The sequence below is a fragment of the Rhipicephalus sanguineus genome, chromosome 2, assembly GCF_013339695.2.
Source record: "Rhipicephalus sanguineus isolate Rsan-2018 chromosome 2, BIME_Rsan_1.4, whole genome shotgun sequence".
In the NCBI taxonomy this organism is placed as follows: Eukaryota; Metazoa; Arthropoda; class Arachnida; order Ixodida; family Ixodidae; genus Rhipicephalus; species Rhipicephalus sanguineus.
In genome coordinates this window covers 140,073,791-140,079,790 of record NC_051177.1, presented here as the reverse complement: position 1 = coordinate 140,079,790, position 6,000 = coordinate 140,073,791, and positions in this window count along the sequence as shown.

The following is a 6,000-nucleotide window of genomic DNA, read 5'->3' as shown; positions in this document are numbered from 1 at the left end:
ACTATACTACGTTCTGGATTTCTGCTGTACGCAACGCGTCTCAGTAATCCGCACATAAAAAATTAGGTGCGTGTATACGTAAAAAACTCCAGAAGGCTATCCCATGCACTCTAGCACAACAGACATCGCCCAGTCGCGTGCGCATGCTGTTTGACATTTTGACCGCACAAAAAAGACGAGGACAGAGGGAGGTACGACGACACGGGCGGTACCTCCCTCTGTCCTCGTCTTTTTTGTGCGGTCAAAATGTCAAACAGTAAGCACCAACTAGGCCAAACGCAAGTTCTCCTAAAGCGTGCGCATGCAAATGCAGCTGTGTGGATTTAGCTCGTAAATGTTTGCGCGTTCCGCTGTATTAATCACAGCGAGATTTGTCAAAAATTCATCAAAAGGTGAAACTTGTACAAGGCACTACATGCCCATGAAAGTGCCTTTCGCATCACTACTATACTTAGTACATTGCATGGACTCGCGCTTCCAGAAAATGTTTCAGTAAACTTATGTGAAAAATAAAGCAGCTTTGAGATGAGTGTGAAGTGATTTAAATAGCGCGGCGGGACCGCTATACCAGCGTGAATCCAGACGTTCTCAAAAATATGGCCACTGATGGAGTCCTAACAGAAAGCCACAAATATTTATGCGATAAGTGCTGCCGGATATAAGATCCAGTCCATGTTAGCATCAAATTCCTGCCTGCGCACTGCGTGCCTGAGAACGGCGAACCGCGAGCCGCGTCTCCAGCGTGCACAGCCCAATTCACGAGTCAGGTATGTCGCGCGAGTGGCGTCCAACATAAACGGCATTTCCTCCGGGGCACAGTCTGCCGAGCGACTGCGAAGCTGCATGCAATCAGCGCCAGCTCCTCGCTTCCATGGTCGACGCAAAAGTCGACCGCATTTTTTATTGAAGCTAAAATAATGTCTACTGGAATAGTGTCATTCATTTGAGGGCTAGCGACGTGCACTATCCAACGTTTAGAGCCAAGATGAGTTCCTTTACAAGTGAAGTTCATCTGCAGTGCGTGCACGGCGTACCGCACCTGCTCGGGCGTGTTCGCATATTGTATATACGGCTGACAATACCACGATTATCTGCGCATGTTCATCTCAGTGTGTAAATATTACGGGGAGAGGGTCGAGCCAACGACGGTAACAGGTAAAACATCCTGGCATATGAGCGTGAGCGGTTTGTTCTGAAGCACGGTCGACTACGGCTTCGAAATAAACTGAATAGGCTTAGTGACGATATCGGCTACCGGCCCGGTAACCGTCAGCGTTGAAGCGGCCAGCGACGTTATTGAGAACACGGCGATTCTCCGTCGGTAATCGGCTACGTCGCTGTGCGGTTGGCGCGGATGGATTCCGCAGCACACGTTCCACGGCAAGCGAATCTTGACGTTGAAAACTCGTTCAATGCACGAAAGGCAACAGGCCTACGGCTAACATCAATAGAACTCGGGTATTATGCGCGCCAAGATTCTTTAAATGTCACCGAGGCGCCAGTGCGGAATATATGCGTAACAGTTTCATCTTTTATACCAAGCACGCAAATTCGCTTCAAGCATGCTCCCAGCAATCACTTAAGTGACCCCGTATATATTTTCACGAATGTCATTTAAAAAATGTCTGCTTACGTATCAGTGAACGCTACATTTTAATACGACCTCCACTGCACTAATACGCCAGAGCACGTAGCGACGCATTGGTGCATATAAACCCCCGTTCTTTTACCACAGTGGCCGCGGCGTGATGTGGTGTAATGGTTAGCGTACGCGCTTGGTGATCGAGTGTTCGCGAGTTCGAATCCGCGTGTGTACTGTAAAATTTTCTGTGGTTTACTTCTGAATGTAATATGTGTATATGGATTATGTATGTCATAAAATATGTATCTAAGCCTCCAAATCCCAGAATAGAGCTTAAAAGTTCACCCAAAATCAATTATTTTTTCGCCGCTTCGTACACCGCCTAGCTAGGACGTGCCGCAGCTGGGACGCGCCGTAGGTAGGACTCTCCGTAGCCAGGACAGCTGGTCACGTGGAACGAGGAGACGTCTATAGCCGGCCTTCAACTAGCCGGGATTCGAGACGAAAAATCTCCGGCCTATATTGAGTCCCGCCTATGAGATGAGCCGCTAAGAAAGCTACTACGCCGAGGGACGGCTACGGGCGGCGCCGCCTGCAGGTTGTGCCGGCTAAACAGACAGTCTATAGGCGTTAGATTTTTCGTCTCGTTTCCGGGCTATAGACTGCCACTTTAAGCAGGACATGATTAAGAGTGAAGGATAGCGGAAATTCATAAACAACACCGGTGCCACATTTTACAGCGAAAGCTGTTATGGGATCATTTCACCGGCCCTTTTTGGCGCCGTAGTTGTCCGCCGCCGCGCCGCCGGTGTCCGTAACCAGTGTAGCTCGAACTAAGAAAAAAAAACAAATTAAGAAAAAAATCCAGGATGGAACGAGTTTCGAACAAGGGCCCTCTGCGTGGGAGCCCAGTATTCAACCTCAGACTCATGCCGGTGCTTGAAACTGCTTTGCAGAAAGGTTCTATACAGGCTTCATGTCGGGAAGGAACCACATTAACATATACAATATAGCGTGGTAGAAGACTAAAATAAAAACCAAGCGTCGCACAACGCGAATTCTGTAACCAGGCGTCACACAATGCGAATTGCGCAACGACAAGGTTGTGGAATGCTTCCAACTAAGGAGATTTAAACCTCCTTGCTTCCAACCCATTACAGGGCTCTGCCATAATTCTACGTCGTCATCAGGCACAGCATCAACAAAGTGCGCATAATGCCTTACATGCGTTTAGCAGGTACCACGGCTCTCCGTAGAATGACGAAAAATGGCACAGTGCCTGCTGCACTACTTCTCAAAAATTACAATAATTTATAGCGTAGTGGGTTCTTCGCATGTGCACTTGTATTCGTTGCCAAGGGAGCCCATAAGCACATGATCCATTTACCTGGGGATCTCAGTAAAATTACAATGATTTATAGCGTAGTGGGTTTCTTGCAAGTGCACTTGTATTGGTTGCCAAGGAAGCCCATAAGCGCATGATCCATTTCCTCGGGGTCTCAGTAAAGTTCTTGCCCCCCCCCCCCCGTCTCTCTCCCACGTCAACGTATGTTATACAGCATGACGGTAGAGGGAAATAGCGACCGGGCGTCACCCAATGCAAATTACATAACTGGTGGGCCGTTTAAAGCTTCCAACCCATTACAAAGGGATGAGCCATAATTCTTCATCGTCATCAGTCGTCGCGTCAACAAAGTGCACATAATGCCTTACAGACGTGTAGCTGGTGCCTCGCTTCTCCGCAGAATGACGAATAATGGCTTAGTAGGCGCTTCCCAACTTCACAAAAATTGTGATTTATGGCGTAGTGGGTACCTATCTAGTGTACTTGCATTGTAGCCCCAAGAGAACTTACAACGGGGTCTAGAAACGTCGCTCTTCCAGCTTTCGCTGTCACTGCGCTGCGGCTTCAGCGCCGGCCTGGCGTTTTTTTTTTTTTTTTTTTTTATGACTTGGCGTGTTTCTTGCCGCAACCACCTTTCTTGCTCCCATCAGATATATGATACGTGGGTATAGCTGAGGCAGCTTCCGCGGCGACAGAAAAAACAATCGGCACGCCATGTCTGTTAGCAACCTTTTTTTTTTTTAGGTTCTGTGCCACCCGGTGCATGTACGGTACGACCTCAGGCCTCACCGTTCTCCGCTCTTGCTCTACCCCAGAACCGTGGTGTTACCTGTTTTTTCTGCAAATACAATGGGGATCGTCAATGGCATGTTGTAGCAGATATTGTAGCAAGTTAAGCATGAGTTCAGTTTCGACAGGGAGCGCAATAAGAACAGAGGAGACAGAGAACAGAACGTTCTCTTCACTTTGTTTTTATTGCGCTCTCTATTGAAATTTAAAGCATGCTATGCCATCAAACCCAATGGTCGTCGACCCTTCTGGATATAAGTAGCACCTTGCCACAGCAAGAAAAATACAGAAAAAAAATCCAAATTTGTGACCTTTGTTGTAAATGCACTAACCTAGATAAAAATTATAAGAGACCGCGTGAACCACGTGTATTTTTAGAAATACGGATAAGCAGCCGAAAGGAAGAAAGAAAAACTACTTGTCACAGTTTTTTCAATAAACTCTCAGTTGTTAGTATGCGCTTCTGTCGTCCGTTTCTCCCTCATCTGTCTACGTTTTTCGCGCAGTTTTCACATAATACATTAACCAACTCGCCCAACAGTCTGTTCTTCTAAGAAACATTACACCACTGCTAGTATATACAGTCTATAATTTTTTGTGGCATAACTTATAGTTTATTTCTTCACATGTTATTGTGCGAAACATCAAATTATCAAGATATTCCGGCTTTAAGCATGCCATGCGCTGTTTCATCACATATATACTGTCGCGCTAAAGTTTCTTGTACTGCTTGCGCTGTCCGCAGGGGCGCCCAACATCTGTCTTGAGAATTGTGAAGGCGTCGGCAGTCGCTGTTCGTAACTTCCACCACTAGAGCAAATTCAGGATGTCTTTGTGGACATCTGTAGAATGAGCATAGCTGTACAGCTCATCCCTTCGTTTCTCTCGTTCCCGAACGTCGTGCCCCTCTTCAATATCATCTACAAAACTTCTCTTTGAGGGCTTCTCCTCGCAGTTTTCAGCAGTGTGTGTTATGCAGTGTGGACCGTGCTCTTTTTTTTTTCATATTTTAATGGTGTATGGCTGTTTAACGATGCTGTACCGGTAGAAGGTGGTCATTGGACTACGCGGGTAGGACTGCCAGGAGGTGAACGTAGCGATTTCGATCTATTTTCGGGGTTCATTCCAGTTTGGTAATAAAGGCGCGACAAAGGTTCTCGACGCTTACTCATGGATGCATATGGTTCAAGGTAAAGAGAGATCACCCGGCACGGAATCCGTAATTTTCGTTTTTCAAACCAGATATTTCGTCAAGCGAATACACTTTGCGCCGCGCCTTGTGTATTGGACCTATGCTATTCCTGCGCATTGCAGCGCTGTTGCGGCAGTATCATGTAGCTCTCGCAATATATAGCACAGAGGCATCAAACACGCCGCCCGCGGACATCTCGCTATTGGCCCGCGCCCCGCACATGGCTGTCTTCGGCCCATTTTTAAAAATTTTCTTTATAAGTATGTTCTTGAGATGCACAGGCATGACAGAAGTAAAACATCTTTTCGTGAGGCACTCCCTTCGTTCACCATGTGTTGATACATAACCGTGCAACTAAACTCTATATTTCGGAATTGACGCCCACACTTTAGTCATTTTGGAGACAGGTATAGATATGCTGTTGGAATCCTGCCGCCAAATACCCTTCAGAAATGACCCATATATGAGATGTACACAAAGCAGGCTGTGCATGTCCATCTCGTGTCACATGACCACCGGGAGTCGTGACGGAGCCGCGAAAAACGAATATGTGTCTTTATAGTGATTCTATACAACGAAACTCCGTGCAGTCATTTCGTTCTAGTGGAGGGCTGGGACTTTCGAGAACGTTTCCCCGCTTTGGAGCTCCGTGATGGCTCTTGCGATGAAGAGTTATAGGTATAAATTTATTGTATTACATTTATTACTGCGATTACAGAGTAACATAAGGGATATAAAATATTAATGAATCCAAATAAAGCACAGAATAGCGAGATGTCAACTACATAAGTGCCGGGTCTATTTACTTTTAGCTCGGCCGTTTCAGATAAACCAAGTAGCCCTATATGCAGGAGGCAAAAGAAGGTCCAAATAGCTTTCCCCGCATTAAAAAAAGCGTTTTTTCGTTATAAAATGCGGGACACATTACATCGTAAGTGGAACAGTTTTAAAGGGACACTAAAGAGAAAAACGATTTTTCTATTATCAGTAAATTACTCATTTACAATTCCAAAATCATCCCACTCGCCGCGAGAAGACTCTTGGTGAGCGAGAAAAAGCGCCGAAAGGAAATGCGGGTGACTACCTCATCTT